Genomic DNA, 21361 nt, shown 5'->3' with positions numbered 1-21361 from the left:
TTGTACATTGGTCTGAGAAGCTTCTGATTAGATTTTAATTAGAAAATATTCTGCTGAATTGATATGTGCCTGCACCAACATGCCAGGCTTCACAAAGCTATTTTTCTTTCTCTTCTTTATTTTCAGAATTATGTATTCTGAGTGGCCAGAGACACCACAGAAAATTGAGAGCTTTCCAGTACCAGGTGCAAGGACATACACATAGATGATGACATTGCCCACAATGTAACAGGGATTCTTCATCACTTTGGGAAGCACTGCAACTGCCATTCTTCAAGTTTAGATTATGGCCATCAACCTGATGCCAAGAAAAGTCTTTAGTAATGATTTTACTGATTCAAACCAGGGCTTCTTTCCAAAACTCGTTATATAACAACTAATTTCTCATATCTCACTCTGACATCTTTTGCATAGCTCAGTACTTCTCCCCTGTGCTAAGCACTCTGTATTTTGTGTAGTGTACAGATTATAAACAATGCTGAAATTAATTTCTATCTCATGCGTTCAGCTTCACCCTGACTTAATCATTCTGCTGTGTGTTTACTTAGATAAATGCCTGACAATGCTATTGACACTTCAAAGAAAATAAGCCACTTTCTTTATGCATGTACAGCAGCACTGCTCACATTCACCAAAAGAAGAAAAAAAAGGAAAAAACAGAGAGGGATAAGATCAAAAATAATCCAGGCTTAATCCAAATTCCATTTCCTCAAATTTGCAAGCATTGTAGTACAAATATTTCACTAAAATATACCATTCTGTCCTCCAAACAGAAAGGAGCCATGAACAACACACCGATTAGTCAGGCCCTGTTCTGAATGGCATTAAAATGATTTGTTTTTCTCACACCTCTCAACCACCTCTCAGTTGAGAGTGCTGCTCATTTTACTTCTAGAATAAACTCCGTTCCAAACACACTGATAATTCCTAACATTTATTGGGGAAACCAAATTATTTCCATCAGAAATAAAGATAGTAGGAAACAATATTTTTTTTCCCCACAAAACTTATTTTCATGCATCAACATGTTTAGATCTTACACTTGGACTTAAAAGAGTAGAGGAAATATTCATGTTTCTCTAATAAGTCACTGCTTACTTTCCTTGCCTAAAGTTCCATAATATAATTTTAAAAAAATAAAAGCTATCTGAACTTAAAGTCCAAGAAATTTGTTCTCTTTTTGTATCAAACTACAAACATTTCCCAGAAGCATGCTGGGTTTATTTTGAAAGTTTGGAATAAAACAGTGTGCTTGGTTTCCTTTTTTTTATTGCACAAGTTCATTTCGAGCTCCTCTTCACTGCAATTCAACAAGCTCTTTGGGGTCCTAGATACAGCTTTCATGAGCTTATCCAGTACTGATGTTGATCAGGAGGTGGTAAATGCATAAACAAAATGTTTTCTCATTGGAACTATTACATATTTTGCTGTGGTTACAGTAATGTTTCTACTTAAACATTTTGCCATTATTATTTCACAACATTTAGAGTTTTGTCCAGATGTAAAAATTAGTTTGTGGTTATTTGTAAGTGCCATGGCGTAGTTGATTGGTTAGGGCTGGGTGACAGGTTGGGCTGGATGATCTTGAAGTTCTCTTCCAACCTGGTTGATTCTATGATTTGGGTTTGAGTGTTTGGAGAGTTTTTTGTTACTGTTATCAGTTTTAAATGTTTTTTTTCTTTTGGTTGGTTGGGTTTTCCCCCCCCCCTTACAAACCGTGTGAATTTCTATTGGACAAAGATTTTTTGAAGAGTAAATTCAGTTTGCATTATGGCTGTTTAAAGAACCACAAGTCTATAACAAGGTTATAAAGAATAAGCACTGATGTGTGCAGAAAATAAGGACAAAAATCAACATTACCTGACAAACCAGTTTCTTAGACTTTAAATCTAACATCTATAATATGGTAATATTACAAAAGTTAACTTTGTAACACAATGTAGGCTGGAATCTTAAAGTAAACAAATGGCTATTTTCCTAATGCTGATGTATAGACAAATTCTGTTGGTCATTAACAAGTTTAGTAGAAGTACTGTATTCCTTTAAAAAGAAAACAGGAGGTGCTGCAGCAGTGTCCCTGTGAGAACTAACAACCGGGGGCACTCAAAAGCAGAGTTTATTATATTTGGTTTTTGCAGTTTCACACTTTTGGCTTAACAGGACCAAATCTAATGTTTCTAGATTGGGCATTACACTTTCAGCAAGTATTACAAAGATAATATTTGAATTAGTAAAAGCAAGATCCCAGGTCCAAAGATGTTATATCCAGGTTTAACATTTTTTTTTTTTTTTGTTCAGATACTACATCAAATCTCTGATTCCAGATTTTCAATACCACTTTCTAGTTCTGGGGACCCAGTTTACAACACACATGAATTTCTCTCTGGCTGACCCAGTGAATTATAGAAACTAGGATTTCTCCTTTATTATCACAGCTTGCTCATTCTAAACAAGTGGCTGCTATTGCAGCCCTACTTGAAGTAGGTATTTTTTTCCCACCCTAACAGGTGTTTGCAATTATCTTTCACATGGAGGAACTCCATTTCATTTGGTGTTTGCTTAATGGTTTGTGTTACAAAGATGAAAGATTGGTATAAACCCAGAGTTGTCAGCACCCATCCCAACTTGAAAATACATCCCACCCACATTGTGCATTTGATTGCAGCAAGGTTTTGCATAACATCAGGACCTGCATCTATGGAAAACATTCAAGGAATGCTGTTATTAATATGTGCTTTTCAGGTCAGGTTCTGCTCACTTTGTTTAGATGAGTGGTTGTTTGAAAGACTTCAGTGTTAAGAGTACAATCTGGAACTATGCTTATAAGAGTTTGTTGGGAATTGCAGGTGGAACTCCCACTTCTAATATGCAATCCCCTTAACCAATTAGAAATAACAATCACAAGAACGTTCTGAAGTATTTTTTTCCACTTGAATGTGCTTGAGTCACTTTGAAATCTCCTCTGCACATGCATTTGGATGTACAATTTCAAAAGCTAGCTTATACTTGTTATTCTGTCTTCTGCTTCTAAATAAGTGATCTCATCTAATTTCTCAGGAAAAGTATGAATAGATAAGATGTCCAATGTGGAATGTTTCTGCAAATAGTGCTGTTAAAAGACATATTGCCAACAGAGCCTCCACTTGAAACATTTCACCATGTTTATTAAATATTTAATGAATTTTGAGTGATGAGTTTGTGATGTTTTCACGAGTCTATGAGTCACATCTGGTGGTCACACCTCACTTGTCTAATTTCTCCATGACTCTAAACCCAGTCACCACTGTCTGAAAGCATAAACACAAGTCATGTTGCGTGGTTGGATTGCCAACTCCAAAAGCCAGAGCTCTCTTTCACAAGACACATATGCTCTCCATAGTTCCTCTAGCACTCACTGGAAAAGCTTGAGACAACTGATAGGATCTCATGGAAGGCTCTAACATAAAGAATACTGAGGCAGCTCACTCACAGCTGCAGATGTGTAGCTGTATACCTAAGATCAGATGAGTATTTACTCACCACAATTACTTGTGTATTTTTGAGAATCACATACACCTAAGAGTGTGGGAAGTTATCAAAATCTGTGCCTTTTGTTTTTAATAAAAGCAGAGCCTTTTTCTCTTCCCTAATTTAGTAGTAGCATTACGTGCAAGCAGCTAGGATTTTAGTTAAGGCTGAAAGGTATTTACCTTTCAAGGATGCTGCTCTTAAGTGTTAATTTGTGGGGTTAAATTCACATCATCTTGCTACATTCATGTAACACTTTCAACAGCTGATCAGATGTCATTAAAACCTGGGAAGCAGACCCATTCCAGATGTTAAAGGGCAGGTAAAAGTCTAAATAATGATGATGACTAAAGAGACAAATATCTTGTGCTTATCTCAGATGACAAGAAAAAGTGAACACTCACATACTTTCATCACTGATTCTGCAAAACTGAAGAAAACAAAAAATCTGTCACTTTGTCATTGTGCATTTTCATCATGAGCTTCAAACTCATGTGCAAATACAAACATATATTATAGAAACATTCAGCTCCATGACTCCACATAGTCAGCAAGTCACCCACTTGAAGCATTATTCTTCCAGAAAGAGGCAATCTTTGTAAAAGAGGAAGGAAGAGGAAAGCTTTCATCAAAATGCCTCCAATGGGCCTGAAACATCAGCACTTCAACACATCCAACAGTGGATAAGCATGCTCGAGAAGTTTTTTTGCTGACCATCATTAAAGGAACAGTAAAAAAGTAATTCACAGGCTCTTCCACTTCTCCAGCCTTCTGAGATACAAAAGGAGGGCTAGTGAAGCCTTCTATCTGCCATGTTTGTTTCTATCCGGGTGGAAAATGTTGTGTAGAGGGGAGGAATGCCTTGTTGAATAGAAAAAAAGGAAACTTTTGAGGCCTCATTCTTTCCCAGGGAAGGATTTTATACAGTATTGCATAGTATATCCTGAGCTTATCACAAAGTAAGAAATAGGGTACAAGTTCATAAATAAGACTTCCTAGGTGTTAAGAACACATTATGTATGTTTTAACATCATTTCACTGGTTCTTCTACTATCAAGATCACATGTATCTGAAATTTTACTTTTCCCTTCAAGTATTATCACAGAAAAACAAGAAATTATTTTGAAAATGAGATTGAAATATCTAAAAAAAGACATTTTAACTTCCTTTCTACTCCTTACACACTCAAGAATGTTTCAAAGACACCAGAGAACAGAACTTTGGGAGCCAATTTTGAAAAAAGCAGAGGGATGAGAAAACTTATGGCTTATGTAAACAGAAACTATGCCAAAGGAATAAGACCAGAAGCTCATAATGAATCATAATAGCAGGCTTCAGCACTCACCAGCCCTTCTTAGTACCAAAAGCCAGCTACAGGCCCTAAACAGTTTTTGGCACAGTCCCTCGAGATTTAATTCCCTTAAGTCTCAAAGCGTAATCAGACTTCACACTCCTCTTTCTACACTTTCAGCTTTAATTCCAAACAGCTCACCCAGTGGGACCCTTAACTTCTCCCCCAGGCTTGGACAGCTTGAGGGAGGAGCAGAAATGTCTGCAGATTTACAGATAACACTGCACCATGTATATCTGATGAGAGGAACCATCCAGAGATGAAAACGAGAGGGGGACCTTTAGCTGCCACTGCTTCTGGTATCATCCCATTGTTTCAGTGGCTCAACCATTGCACAAGTGTAGCAAAATGAAATTTAAAACCCTGCTTTATGAACTGTGGAAATGATGTTGAGGTTCTCCCCACATATTGAGGAGTTGCCTCTGGCTCTTATTTGAAAGCATTTGGGTGAATCGCCACTACTCTGTAGAAACAGAGGGGTCTGAGAGCTTCTGTTTCTCTGCTAGCTTCAATTCACACAATTTGCAGAAAAGAGGTCTTTTTTTGCCTGTGTTTTTTTATAGACTACAAAATAGCAGAATGGTTTTGAAGTAATAGCAGTTATTAGGAGAAAGAATAGGAAATACAATAAACTTTTGCCCCTTGAGAAATAACCTCAGGGTCAAATTCTCCTGTCCTTTGTAAGGCAAATATTTCTCTTAACATCAAGGACACGGGGGTTAGGATTTTCAGCTCCTCTCTTCCTCTAACCTACAAAATGATACAACTAGGAAAATAAATCCCTCCACCTGACTTTTATATTCATAGAAGAACAATCCTGTCTTTCAGGAATTTGCAGTGAGAAAGAATGCAAGGTCATGCTTTATAAAGTAAACAAAATCAAGTATTTGAACAGTTAATTTCATTGTGCCCCAAGCAATTATTCCATAGAATACATTGCTATAAAAGATGGTAAAATGTGAATGTTATTCTGCAAAAAACCAATACAAGATGTCTATAAATAAACACTTAAATACTAACAGGTCCCTTCAGTGTAAGTATTTTCGCTCTAGATACTCAGGTTTGAAGTGTACTGACTAGAAGATGCTGCCAAATGAAGTGAGGAGGTAGTGAAGAAGATCGTAAATACATTGGTTTGTTCATTTTTTAGTAGGGAAAAACTGCTTAGTTTTAGAAAAGAGTTGCCTTGGTGACTAACCTTAGAAAGAGAACTATAAACATAATGGTCAGTCTGACTGTGCCATCAACTGGCTCTTCCCATCAGCTTTGCCACTGGGCTCCACACTGGACTCCCTAAGAAAAGCATATCCCTTTATTGCAGTAATCAGCATGCGTGTGCAGGCTGACATCAAAATTGTCATCAACTGCAGCATTATATGATTCAACTGATTTCAGTTGTCTGTTACCTTCCATATGGACTGCTGCAAACAGCATGGTCAGTAGGACAAGGGAGGTTATTCTGCCCCCGTACTCAGCACTGGTCAGGCCACACCTTGAGCACTGTGTCCAGTTCTGGGCTCCTCAATTCAAGAGAGATGTTGAGGTACTGAAATGTGTCCAGAGAAAGGTGATGAAGCTGGTGAGGGGCCTGGAGCACAAGAGAGGCTGAGGGAGCTGGGGATGTTTAACCTGAAGGAGGCTCAGGGGTGACCTCATTGCTGTCTACAACTACCTGAAGGGAGGCTGTAGCTGGGTGGGGGTTGGTCTCTTCTGCCAAGCAACCAGCAACAGAACAAGGGGACACAGTCTCAAGTTGTGCTAGGGGAGGTACAGGATGGATATTAGGAGGAAGTTCTTCGCAGAGTGATTTGCCATTGGAATGGGCTGCCCAGGGAGGTGGTGGAGTTACTGTCCCTGGAGGTGTTCAAGAGAAGACTGGAAGAGGCAGTGCCATGGTCTAGTTGATTGGACAGGGCTGAGTGACAGGTAGGACTGCATGATTTTGGAGGTCTCTTCCAAACTGGTTGATTCTATGATTCCTGTATGCCCCTTTCAGGTACTGGAAGGCTGTTATTAGGTCCTCCCACAGCCTCCTCTTCTCCAGGCCAAGCAACCCCAGATTTCTCAGCCTGTCTTCGTAGCAGAAGTGCTCCAACCCTCCTCTGGACCTGCCCTATCACGTCCACGTCCTTCCTGTAATGAAAGCTCCAGAACTGGATGCAATACTCAATGTGAGATTTCACTAGAACAAAGTGGCAGAATCACCTCTCCGAATCTGCTGGCCACATTTCTTTTGATGCAGCCCAGGATATGATTTACCTTCTGAGCTACAAGTGTGCACTGTCTGCTCATGTCCAGCTTCTTGTCCACCAGCACCCTTAAGTCCCTTTCCACAGGGCTGCTCTCTAACACCTCATCCCCCAGCCTGTACTGGTACTGAGGATTGTTCTGTCCCAGGTACAGGACCCTGCACTTGCTCTTGTTGAACTTCATGAGGCCCACCTCTTTAGCCTGTCCAGGTCCCTCTGGATGATCTCCCATCCCTCTCGTGTGTCAACACCACCACACAGTTTGGTATCTCCTGCAAACCTGCTGATATTGCCTTCAATTCCACTGTCTACATCAATGATAAAAATATTAAATAGTACAGGTCCCAGTACAAATCACTGAGGGATGCCACTTGTCACTACTCTACATCATTGTTTCTCTTCATGTATGTTTTTATTTTATTAAACAAAATTGACCCTACCTGTCCAGGCTTCCTTTTTTTTAACCTTGATATTTACTACTTCTTTTAACAACAATTTCCCAGTGCAAGAAACTAACAGTGAAAAAGATTCTTCTGCTGGTATGATTAACCACAAGGCCCTCAGCAACAGAAAACCTTATTTCTGTAGCTCAATCCAAAAACCTGATACAAGGGTAGATCTGTTCATGAAGGCATATCTTGTCAATTTTACTTCTTAAGAAATATTTCATTCCACCTGATTTCCAAGATAATTTTCAAGGCACTTTGGTTTTTGCTTCTGGTTGGTTGTGTTTTTTTTTTAATTCCAAGAACAGCTTTACTATAGATAAATTAGAAAGCAGATTTTTACACATATGAACATCCATAAGGGGGGGAAAGCATCATTTGCAGTAAATTTGGTTCCTAAAGAGCAAAACAATTAGCATTTTAAGGAGTTGCATGTGATGGTCTTTTACTCTTGACTACTAGATAGTGCCAAGGACAAAGTTTTGAGGTGCTTCTCAGATTTGAACCATATTTCATTCTGAATTTCAAAACAGCTCTTTCCAAAAAACCCTCATTAAAGCTCCTTAGATTCTGGCACAGAAAATATAAGCACATGCCACTCTAGAGTAGAATCAGGTTTAAAGAAAAGCAATTCAATTAATTCAAGAGAAAATGATTGAGTTAACTCTCCCTCTTTCGTGAAGTCCAACAGCTCCAGTTGGAGTTAGGCATAACTGCAGTATCTGTAGGGCTTCTGAATAAATATTTCCAGTAACCAGGACTTAGAAACTCAGGACTGGATTTCATTAACAGTAGTTACACTTGCAGCACAGTTATAGTGAGGAAGTGCATCAACTCTGCAAAACTTAGTCCACAAATCAGGAGAAAACCTGCAAATACTAATATATAAAAGACTTGAAATTATTGAGAACCACAACTAAATCTCACCCTGTAGCTCAAAATAAGATATTGCTGGAATTGCTCTGGTAATACTTGAATGCAGCCATTGCACCATTCAATATTTTACTAAGTACAGTTCCCAGGGCTACAATCCTGAAACAGACAGTGCTAAGCAGAAAGAGAATTGAAGGTATCCTATTAAAATGAAATTGCTCCAGTGGCCAGTCTTTAAAGCTTTCCACATTTGTATTAGACAGAATAAGGCTACCTCTATGCTTTAGAGATATTCAAACCAGGATATGCCTGAAGTACACTTGCTGAAGGAAAATATTTCTTCTAAAAGACAGAAAAAGTAGTTAATCTCTGAAATCCTGATAACTGCTTATACATTTGATAGATACTCAAGGATTTCTTAAAACTGAAGGTAAAATAAAGGCACAAGAAATTCTGTACAGACCCATCCTCCAAAAAGATGACAATGTGATTCAGAAGGCTCTATTAAGCATGTTCTGTGCCCTGCTCGTTCTATAAGGTCTTAGATAATGAACACAGTAGAAAGTAGCCTAGGCAGATAGGTTTTTTTTTCAGTGAAGAAGTCATGTTAGGAAACAAATGACAAAATGTCTATGTGAGGAAGCATCCTTCTCCCTGCTTTGAGCTTGACTAATACCTGACCTGCATAGTGATTCAAATGTTCCAGTTAACACTGATTTCCTTAAAAAGCATCCTATTAGCATGGACACAGTGGTGCCTGACAGTACACTTTTCCCATACATTTTACATAACAGCTGTACCTTTTAACCACACAGGTCTGCAACTTTCCCCAGCCTGCATAAATAACCACCTTACAAAATACACATAGAAGTGGTCACAATGTCAAAGGATACACAAGAGGAACACAATAGAAAAATTACCTATGGTAAAGTAGTATCTTCAGCATCCATAACCTCTGTTGAACATAGCTGAGAGCCCAACACAACTTCCAAACCTTCCTGCAACCCTGAAGGAAGGCCCAGACACGAGAGCAGCTTGCTGCAACCCCCTCACAGTAAGCTGAAACAGCATTAATGAGGAACTATAGTTGATGCAGCTGTTCAGCAGTTGGCCCTTTTATCACTAGCAAGGGAGCACTAAAAACACCACAGCTGAGACCAGAGTATGAAGATCTAACACAAACAACCTGCCCTGGTAGGCATTAATCAGACTATCCAAGTACAGAGAACTGATTAAACTAACAATTCTTCTCTAAGGCTCCATGATTAAAGCAGAATGAAAATACATACACAGTGAAAGGCACACAAGAGAATGCTGAATACAGTGTAGGTGTCGGCACTGTTAAGACTATATTTTGTGGCAGTTATTGAGGTCCTTTTTAACACTGAGCAGTTGTATGATACAGGCATAAGGCCTTGGAGACCCCAGCAAATTGTATAGACCTGGTATGTGCTCAGTGAGGCCAAACAGAAATTCATTTCCAGCCAATAGATCTAAGAGCAGCCTGAGATGAAGTTAATACCATCTTCTGAAGCAATAGCTTCTGTTCACTTCTACTCAACAGAGCTTCAACCAGCACTCATTCCTCTTTCATCCAATTGTCCCAGCTGCATAGCCTAAGAGAGCTCCCTCATTCAGGAACTGTTAATTTGTGATTCTGAGAATTAATGAGTAGCAAGGCAAATATCAGCTCATGGGATGCTTTTGGTCATGGTGTCCTGTTTGGCAGATGTTAAAGTGCATCTCAAATACTGAAAATGTCCAAAAACTGTTGGTTTGTGTAGCTCTGGTTTTGTGTTACTAGGGTTTTTTTCTGTGTCTCCCATGACAATTAACAAAGGCATAATAATGGGACATTCTGTAGACAGGGAGAATATCACTTTGATATTATTTAGTAGGATGTCTTGTTCTGGTTTATTTTGCAGAGGAAAAAAAAAAAGTTGGGGGGAGGGGAGGGGGGAAAAAAAGAAAGAAAAAAAAAGGGGAGAAATCACACCATGGTCTGTCATTTCTTCTGATTGATCCCATTTTCCTAATTGGTTCTTGAGCTCCAGCAAAAGCTATCCAGATGACAGAACAGACAGAAGGGGTCCAAACCACGGGAATCTTTAAGCTGCACAAGTACCGTTGGATATAATATGATGACATCCTCGTCTCATCAAATTCAGGATTCATGCAGATTTTTCTTGTGCCTCTATGTATTATAATGGATATAAATTCTTATCCCATGGACACAGCCTTTGTTCTTTTACAGCTTTCTCCTAACAGCCTCCTGTTATATCTCTCTGACCTCTTTCAAAAATGTTTGTTCCAAAGCCTCATTTCCCCACAGTAGGAGCTACTCTCATCCTGTACCACATTTCCTCTCTCTTGCATTAGACACTTTTTCCCCCCACCCCAAATCATTTTTCAAAATTTTCCATTTCTCAGTCCATTTTAAAACTTTCTTTCCTGCTGTTACTAGATAAATGACAGACTTTTAAAATTTATTCACTGCTGAATATCTTTAAATTACAAGACATGTAATTCCTATTGTGCAGCACTTCTCATGTGCCACTTCATTCCAGAATGTGCTCTGGAATACAGACAATGCATTAGGCAAGTGGAGATGGAAATACCCAGTGGCAAATACAGAGTTTGGAAACTTGTGTCTTCATTGAATCATGCGAGATATAGGTAATGGATATAGCAGTACTGTCTTCTTCAACTCATACACTACTAGCAGAGAGAGAAGTATATTAAAATGTATTTTATTAACACATAGAAGCCAATTAAATATCATCACTGTATAAAAGTAATTTTAGAAACTAGAATAAGTTCACAAAACATGACATCTTCTCCTGATTTTGTTGTGATCCTGGAAACACACCATTTCACAGGGAGTGAAAATTAAATTAGCCTTAATGTCATGTATAAGTTGTGACTATTTAAAGTGTTTCCTTACACCCTCTTCAACTGTATAATCATAACAAATATGAATGTTTCTTTGAGGTGACTGGTTTATGTTTTAAACTATCATAGGGCTCATTTTTAAATGGGGAAAAGATTGAACTATCTGTTTAAAAGTTCCCTAAGTGGCCTACACTTTACAAAAAGCTTTGTCTCTCTTCCTGCTCTTAAACATACTTTTTTTCTAAATCCATAAGAAGTGAATTACCAGGATGCAAGGGAACTGGTGACATCTCCATGTGATTTATTTTAACTTTCATAAAAATGCAACCTGGCTGAAAAAGAAAATAAATTGGCAGGTTTTGTATGCAGCTCTGTTTTGCAGTCTTAGGACATGGAACATTTTATTTGTCAAAATCTGAGCAGGAGCTCAAAGAATCAGAATCAAAATCACCTAAGACTTAGAGCAGATGAAACAAACAGTATTTTTTTCTTTCTAGAGAAATGCACACTTTCAAAACACAAATAAAACTGTTCATGTTTTTGTTGTTCCCATATTGCTGAATATTTCTTCAGAAGTTCTCAGAATTTTGATGCAAGCCTCAAGTATATTCAGGTAGAAATGATATTGGTTTAGCCTTACTAGATCTGAGTTAACTGATCCCACACTGAGGATCAAAGTCTGCTTTCTATTTTAGTCTTGAAATCTAAGTGTTTCAGTGTGGTATTAAGCAGAAGAAACTCCCATAGCAAAGTCTGGATGACCCTGCAGAATATACAGCTTGACCAAATCAGTGTAAATTTAATTAATTCACCTTATCAAGCCTATGAGCAAGTTTACAAGAACTGTTCTCCAAGATGAAATCCTGTTTTCTCCTAACAAATGTCATATTAGCTGATGTTGTTTACTTTAGATTAACCTAATCACACCAATCCATGGGAAAGAAAATTACAGCTAAGTTGCTTTCTTTCATCTGGGTCCTAAGTTCTCAGCTGTAAATTCAAGGGACTCAGTGCAGTTTCACATGTAAAGAATTATGCCAATGGACACCTTCTAAAATGTTTTTCTTCCATAGGATACATTGGTCACCTCTAAAAGGCCACTGATCAGTGATCTGTTGAATGTCATACCTAAGGCCAAATAGAAGAAAATAAATTGTCTTAATATATATTTTTATTTTACATAAAACAGGATTTCAAAAGCTGAATTGTCTTCTGTGCTATATAGGCTACATCACACCTAGATGCATTCCAAATTTTCAAACAAGCGCATTCTATGTAGATACAAAACTATCCTACTCTTTGCCAGGTAGAACCAAACAGAACATAGTCTAAACTTGGAATATGTGTAATGCATTCAACACATCTGAGAAGCCTTTAATGACTGCCACAACTGCACTTTTACCACCTCCTATCAAGCAACCAAGAAGCAACAAAAAACATGCTATGAAACTTTGAGTTTAAATCTTGCAAATAGAGCTGGAGCTTCACTCCAATACATTTGTGTAAATACAGCATCACTAATGCTATGAGTAAGTGGGAAAATGACAAAGGAAATCTATTTTGGTATATAGATTTAGAAATAAAGATCACTTGTGTTTTAAAATAGTGTCAGTGAGATCTGCTGTGCCATTGATTTTTTTTTTCCAGCAGAAGTGTCCATTTAATTCAACAGGGGAGCTCTGCTTGAAAATAAAAGACTATAGCATGTCTGCTATTTTTAGGAGTAGCTGATGTAAATCAGAACAACAGTGATTGTAATAGACATATCCTGATTTACTTCAGCTGAAAATTTAGCCTTTGAAACCTGATGAAAATCATTTGCATGGGCTACAGAGGTCTCATGTAGAACAGAAACAAATTCCTAGATTGCATTATTCAAATGTCAGCAGGTAAGCCAGCTCTATAGAAGAGAATTTGCTTCTAAGCCAAGTCAACAACAACCGAGAGTTGCTTTGTAAAAACACTACCCAAAGCTGTTACTGTGGTGGCTTGCATACACGTTGATTTTATCTGATGTGATTTTGCAAGCCTGTTTGTGACCAAAACAGAGCAATATATGTTCAGTTCCTTATTTTCAACCTTATCTGCTGCTAATACAGTGATAAAAGAAATTATGACTCAATTACCTTTAAGAGAAGTATAACAGAAGCAAAATAAATTAGGCTTAATTTATAGCTCCTTTAATAAGAGGAAATATTTATTATCTGAGTATATGTTACTTAAGTGCCTTGTTTGGTCTCAATGCAAAAGAATACGTGCACTGAATGAGAAGAATGGAAATGGCAAGCAGCAAAGGATGTAGCTATGGATGCATCACACATCGTAGTGAAATTCTGCAATGGCTCTTTTCCCATTATGCTCAGTTCATCCTGAAGAGATTCTGTCCCACAGAGACTCATCTTTTTGTTTCTGTGACCATTTTAACTTCCAGGAAGATATTGATGAGGTAGTCACTGAGAAGCAAAAGAATGACTCAAGGATTGCAAGACATGCCTTATAGTGACAGGCTCAAGAGCAGCAATCAGTTTAGTTATAGAGTTTACCAAAGAAATATTTGTATGTTAGCCTGATCACAAGCTGTTAGCAAGTGTACAACTCTGCTTTGCTGTAGAAGACAAACTACAATAAGGAACTCTGTGTGAAGGCTGAAATTGAATTGCTTCTCAGTTCTGCAAACCAGTTAATTTTTTTTTTTTCATTTTTTTTCTTTTTTTTTCTCCAAACAAAAGTGCTCAGGGTCAGATAAGAAGTAGTTCAGCAAAATCACCTCATCCATGGATGCTGGAAGTGAAAACAAGTGTTCAGATGGGTCCTTTATGGATATGTGATTCATCAGCTTCCTCGAAAGGAGGATGAGTAAGATGTTAGTGAAAGCAGAAAGAGTTGGTTGATCTCACAATGTACTCTCTAACTATAAATGAAAAAGCAAGTCTTGATAACACATGAGAAGTAGAATTCAGTAAACAAATGTCTTGCCTCCAACTGAACACTTATTTAAAACAAAAACAAAGATGATATCATCAATATGCATCTCATTTTAAAACACAACTGAGAAGAAAACATGTTTATAATTAACCAAAACCTCACATTTCCACTTTGCCATAACTTTATGCTATATTCCAAGGAGTATGTTGATGTAGCAAGAGGCTGTTCCTCTCCAGGGCAAAATGCAACATAGAAATCAAACGGTTAAAGAACTGCAAGAGTAATGTTGGTATGAACTTGGCAAGAAACACGTCATGTAAGCAGGCATTTCAGGAACCTTCTACAGCTCATTTCAATTCTCCTCCCACCCTTCCAACAACACTTCACTGAATCTTCACTGCACTCATAACAGGCAGATACTACATGTGCAGCATGTAAGCTCCATAAATCCCTACCACTTCACCCCAACAAGAATGGACATTCTGTCTTAGCAGGGCTTGATAAACACACACTGTGGTCTTGGCAAATGAGTGGTTTGTCCTTTGAAGCGAAAAACACTTTGATAGATTGATCAAGACAAAACCTTTAATCTCCAATCAAGAATCTGATTCCTTGCATTACTGTAGTAGCCAAGCTCACCTATTTTGTTGACCTTCAGCAGTAGCTGTATTTTTGTGCATTGCAAGAGGAGTACAATAGACAGCTTTAGTAATTTGTAGAAGTTCAGGGCATCTCAAAAGACAGAAGGTGAAGCACAGGCCAGTTGTAAGTTTACTGATACAGTGAAGATGCAAAATTCACTGAAATTAGATATCTGGTACTATACTACTTCATCAGTGTTATTTCACAGTTAAATGGAGTTTTTGGATCTGCTGTAAGGGTAAGCTTCCTACTAACATCTCACATTGGTTTCAGTAAAGGCAGTGGCATTAAAAAAAAAATTTATAATGCTTTAAAAATCATGCCAAGATGCTTGGAAAAGACTTGTATCATAATTCACTTAGAAACAGAAGATTCTGTGTATTAAAGCTAAGACACAGAGAAAACAGAAATAGACAATTAATTAGGATGAATATTCCACTTCTTCAAGAAAACCCCCCCAAAGTGTCCCAGTCATGGTTTTAAGACATTTTATAATGTATTCTATTACATTGCATGTCACAGTTTGAAAGAGACAGCAGAGTCTTTTCTAGTCTAAACAGTTTTACAGTACATTATACAATGATTAGAACTGATTGGCACTTAATTAAGAAGTGTTACTGATTGATTATTGATTCACCATTGGGAGATTTCATATCTCTGTTTCTTATTTTAATGTTAAATTTCACCCTTGAACAAGGTTATCAACACTACATAATCTCACATGTCAGATATAAAAATAGATTTTAATTTAAAATAACCAATCAATATAATGCTATATTCAAATTATTCAACAGCAGCACATCCCTGCTTCTTTTACATTCTAATTCAAAGTGATGATTCAGATCTCTGTTGTGATAACAGATTTTCTGCACTTCTGAATCAAAAGGAAAAAAAGCAATTAACAAGATTCATGATTTTGCTCTTTTATTTGATTTTGTCAGTCTATTACCATGACTTTGCTGTACCCAGCATCTGTACTGCTTTAACAGGATATTTACCCATATGCATAATTTAAAACATATTGACAAAAAGTCCCAGCAAGTGGTGAGTGGGGACTTGGACTTTAAATTAATCTGGGAAGGGATCAAATCTGTTTCTACTTTTATTTGGAACAGAAATGAAGTGCGGTCTTTGCGTTGGTATCTCTACATTATTGCCATGAATATAGTAAGTATTGATTGTCTGAATAGAGGCCCCAGAAGCACAAATGCACACACAGTTAAGTGAAAATGATTCTGCTGTTCTTGAACCCATCCACTAAAACTGTGATCCCTTGCCATTCATCTAGCTAAATAAGGGATAACACAATTTAAGATAATTATCCCCTGTGCATTCATGGTATATTTGATGCATGACATGCCTTAGTCACTCTAAAATTACTTTATTTATCGAGAGCAACAATTATAGCACCAAAACAAATTATATCCAAGACACGCTCATTCCGCTGTGGTGATGGCCAAAGGTAGCTAGGAGCTCCCTCTCATTCTGTCTGTGCTATATGGAACAAACCACAATTCTCAGAGCTGAGCAAAAGGATCAAAAGCAACTTGTTTTGAAGGAGTTGATGATGAGGAGACATGGGAAGGCCACAGATGATGACACCATTCCCTTAGGAAAAGGCTGTGGAATTTTAAACCTATCAGCAAGTCTGTATCACTAAAAAAAAAAAACATACACAAAAAAGCCAAACCTGCAAGCAAACAAAAAAACCCTACCAAACAAACAAAGAAGAAAAACCATCCACAGACAAAACCCATATAAATAAACAGTAAACAAAAAGAAATCCCGGAAATGGAACATCTCACCCTGAAATAATAGGTGGTATCTTCTATCAGTGTGTTGTCACTTAATAGTCAGTTTATTCCTGCAAATAAAAACTAAACTACTGTACCTTTCTTCTATGTATGTAACAAGTGTAATCATAAAATGTAGATTTTTAACACTTAGAAAATAAAAAGCTTTCTTTTTCATTAGAGGATTTCTCATAAATAGAGCCAGGAACAGTGAGAACTTAGCATTTCAACCAACTTGTCCCCCAGCATAAAGTGAACAAGCTCTACTGGTACAGCTGAACATTTGCAAGGATGTAAAGCTGTTCAGAAGCCCAGGAGGCATACGTCTTAGCCTCATTGGAGTAGCACCATGTGGTACTTGCAAAAATGGCATCTATCAAGTGATGTGCTGGCTTTGGACCTGATCTGCTCAGGGACCATCAAGCATTGTTTTCCTATTTAATAGAACGCTGAAATCCATGTATTACATAAGTACACCACTAATCCTGCTGAAGTCAAAGGATCTATCCATGCATTGAATGTTTAACATCAAGTGAGGCACTCAAGCATGTACTTAATATTAAATGCATGGTCCCTCACAAAATCTAAGGACTACTCACTAGCTCATTTCTTTGGGTAAATTAAGTGATGGATTAAGCACTCATGCTGAGCCAAGAATCCAGCCTTCCAATTTTATTCTCCTAATTCTTTACAGGCAGTAATTTATGAAAACAGTGGTAAATTTGTGCTCAGTTCAACTTAAGCATACTATCATTGTTAGTTGACTTTCCAGACAACATTAGGTTTTCTCTTTTTTAAACAGGTGTATTGCTGGCACAGAGTGGTTCCATGTTGGAGATATTACTACTGCTGAGTTTTACTTATTTGTTGCAAACCCTACTTCATCTGCAATTGTATATTGTACTTCTGGCTGAGGCACTTAGTGCCATGGTCTAGTTGACTGGATAGGGCTAAGTGATAGGTTGGACTGGATGATCTTGGATGTCTCTTACAACCTGTTTGATTCTATGATTCTATGATTCTATGATCATCTCTTCACAATAAGAAACAGAGGTAATTAGGTTATTATATGCTGCTTTAAATTAAAATCCAGCATTCTCTAGGATGACTACAGTCAGTTAACAAATTGTTTCAAGAAAGGCTTTGACAAAAAGGGTGGATGCTACATCAAATGAACATTTGACACAAATCATGTTAATACCAACCTTATGTATGGAGGCCACTAATAAACTTTCTTTTAGTGATGTATCCTGAACTAACCCTTTAGAAATTCTTTTCCTCTCTCCTTTCTTTCAAAATAAAACCTACAACTTGATAAAAATAATATTGCTTTCACTCTCCCTCAAAGTTTCCCATGCCTTTGATCTTTGAAGAGTCCTGAAATAATGATTTGTTTTCTCTAGAAATACTTCTTCCCCAAGGATGAAGTATAAATTTATTTTTTTCTGACTACATTATATTCTGTAACAGTCAAATAAAAGTCAAAAATAGATGTAACTTCTGTACATGTTGTTTTTGAAAGTTTAACATGGAAGATCCAAAATATGCATCTTAATCCAAGATAAAAGAGCAATTGCTACCAAAAGACAATTTACAAAACCATTTCTTGACAATAGTATCTGAAATGTTCAAGTAAAGGCCTGACTGAAAAAAACCTCTGAAGTCAAAGAGACTTTCCTCTGCTATTCCAAGCAGAATTCAGATTAGGTCTTTGCTTTGTTTTCCAAGGAATCCTGTTTAGGCATCGCATGTAACGAGGAACACTAAACACAAATAAAACACTCTCACAATCCAGCTGCTCAGTGTGTTCGGGGGTGCAGCGAACAGTGCCCTGAATGCAGTAAGCACAGGGCCAAGCCTCTCATCAGCAGGTGGCATAGGGAGAAATAGAAGGTGTGTAGGTGACAGCTCCAGCGGGCTGGCAGCCCTGACACAGGAAGGCGGCAGTCATCTTTTCACAGATCTGATGCACTGGCATCTAGAATATTGCATTCCCCTGCACAAAAGTATTGGCAAGTCACTGAAGTGAAATACAAATAATCAAGGGGCTAGAAATATTGATCTAAAGTAATGATTGAGAGAGTCAAACATATCAAGCTCGGCTAAGAGAAAACAAAAGGTGGGATCTGATAACTCTGTACAAACAAATGAAAAGGGCAGCTTTCAGAAAGAGAAAAGAATCAGTTAAGGTCTTTCGCAGAAGAATTGGCTGCAGTAACGGGAATAAAGGGCGGGCGTCACCCTCATCTCCTTCCTTTCAAAACCAAATCTCCTCTTCGATTTGCAGAAGTTTGTGCACAGAGAATGCAGGGGAAAAGTCGATGATGGGTAAGTAGTAACTGAGTGGGAAGTGAGCAGGCCATGGAAAGGGCAGCCCGATGGTTTCCTCCTTGTTTGCAGAAACCACTTGACTTGGTAATAAGGCTGAAAACTCTTCCAGGCGAGGCACAGCGTAGTGAGGTCTTTGTTTGAACTGATGTTCTGGTTATGAATAATGCACTAAGCTAGTTAACAGACTTGCTAGAAAGCTTTAGGCTGGCAGCGTGTCACTGCCATGGATTTTTGCCTGTATGTAAATGCAAACTCCACCACAGCAGAGCTCTCAAATTAGGGATCTAGTGCGGAGAAAATCTAATTTGGAGACTTTCTGAAATCTATATCAACATCTGTTTTATTCCTGTACCAGCAATCTGTAACCTCTCTAATTGTGCAAATTCCTTTGCAGAAAGAACGTTAGGGGAAGAAAAGCAACAACAGAAAGAGTTCACCAAAGAGCCTTCTGCAAGAAACCCAACATGTTTCTTTAAATTTATAAACTATGAGTGGAATTTAAGTTATTCAACCGTGGCAATATTAAATACATTTTCCAGCATTCATTCCTATCACTTGATAACAACAATTAAGGTATATATGTTACGTTGCTATAAAAGAAAAAAGTTCTATGAACTGTCCCTGGAGGTGTTCAAGAAAAGCCTGGATGAGGCACTTAGTGCCATGGTCTAGTTGACTGGCTAGGGCTGGGTGCTAGGTTGGACTGGATGATCTTGGAGGTCTCTTCCAACCTGGTTGATTCTAGGATTCTATGAATCTGAGCACACTAATACAATAAATAACAGTAGGATCACAACACAGAAAACTGCTGTTTTCCCATTGCACTCAAAACCATTATGCTGTTGTGAATATCCACTTATTTCTAAGCTCTGTTTTAGCTATATAGGGTCACAGATGAGCTTTAGAACTGAGTTCTGGGGTTTACACAAGGAAAAGAACAGTTCAGTTTGCAAATTCTGCACGGACAAGAAAGCATCCATTTAGACTACCCATCATCCAAAGAGACTAGTTTTCAAATAGATAAAATCTGTAACTGTGAGGTTTTGTCTCAGCGGAGTTTGAGTGACTAAGAAGTTCCATCATTGTGTGAGACAAAGACCATTCCTGTTTGAGATTCATTCTCTTGCTTAGTCTGATTATGAAGAATTACTTACAGCAAAGTAATAATAAAGAAATCAGAACAAAGCAGAAGCTCCAGTGAATCGACAGATTTTGTTTTGAGCTGACTGATCCTGATTTAAAACAATACAATTAATAATCCCATATCTTCGCACACTATCCAAATCCTTGCAGGCCTGCTTGAATACATGACTGTACCCAAAACCCTTGCAGCCATATATATTTATTTGTGTCCTCAATGAAGAAAAGAGAAAAATGGAAAACAATAAGAACTTTTAAGTCCTCCATATTCCCTGAAATTTAGCCCTATATTTCCACAATCCCAAGCAAGGAGTTTGAGTAGATAGGCATAACTCAACTCACTAACATTTATGTCACAGAATCTAGCTCATGTTGTTTTAAGTATGATGATTAAGTACAGAAAGAGGGAAACAACATCCTTCCAGCCCAGCCAGTCACTGTGCTTTCCGCAACCTGACCATAGTTTTCAGCCAAAGTAAAGAATAAAGGGCTCAAATGAACAGAAATTGTGTCCAATTTGAGTCTTCAACCTTACGCTGTTCTCATTGGCTCAGTGTGTTTCATATTATGAGCACAATATATCACCTGAAATATGTAAACTCTATTTCTTCATCTCGAAAGCTTATTTGCTTGAAATATGAGGTTTAGTACTAAAAAAGGACTGTGTTTAATTGTGCAACAATGGAAGGATTTGAGGCAAAGCTCTGAATAATGGAACTTTATCCTCCTGCAAACAAGAGAGCTGACACAATGTATTCAATATTATAAATCCTGCTGTGCTGCCAAAGTTATAAGGCATTCTTAGAGAAGGGCCTAATGATGGAAGAAAATACAACTTTTTTTGTCCTTACATGAATTCATAATATTTCTCAGAATCACAACTACACAGTAAAGTGCTACCTGCAGGAAAATAAATTAACATAAAGCTGTTAAACTGGTACTGAGGTTTTTTCTAATCTGTTGTAGATTATGCCTTTTCTTGAATATTGCATTAAACATAGGTATTACAGCTTTTGAGACAAGCAGTCTGAAATGTGTGGAAAACAGCTTTGGTGAGTGAGATTTGCCTTAGACTCCTGTCTGTTGGATTTGTTTAAATACCTCAAATAAGTTCATTTCTCTTAACTGTGAGGTTTACAAGTAGATAATGTGACTTTTGTTGTATGGGTTTGAGGGCTGAGGTGTACCTGGTAGCAATAACCCCAGAGAATT

General features: G+C 37.7%; 1 protein-coding gene across 22 annotated transcripts in view; it reads right to left on the bottom strand.

Moving 5' to 3' along the window:
- Positions 1 to 21361, bottom strand: part of CDH13 (cadherin 13) — a 497598-nt gene that overhangs the window by 344205 nt on the left and 132032 nt on the right. The window contains exon 1 of one of the 22 annotated variants that reach the window (XM_064160011.1): positions 9347 to 9499. The exons of the other annotated variants lie outside the window; for them this stretch is intronic. The gene's annotated coding sequence lies outside the window, so the exon portion shown is untranslated. Of the gene's footprint in view, positions 1 to 9346; positions 9500 to 21361 lie in introns of those variants that run through there. 22 annotated transcript variants of the gene reach the window in all.

The sequence above is a fragment of the Pogoniulus pusillus genome, chromosome 20 (genome assembly GCF_015220805.1).
Source record: "Pogoniulus pusillus isolate bPogPus1 chromosome 20, bPogPus1.pri, whole genome shotgun sequence".
Classification (NCBI taxonomy): domain Eukaryota; kingdom Metazoa; phylum Chordata; class Aves; order Piciformes; family Lybiidae; genus Pogoniulus; species Pogoniulus pusillus.
This window is presented reverse-complemented; position numbering and strand designations above follow the sequence as displayed.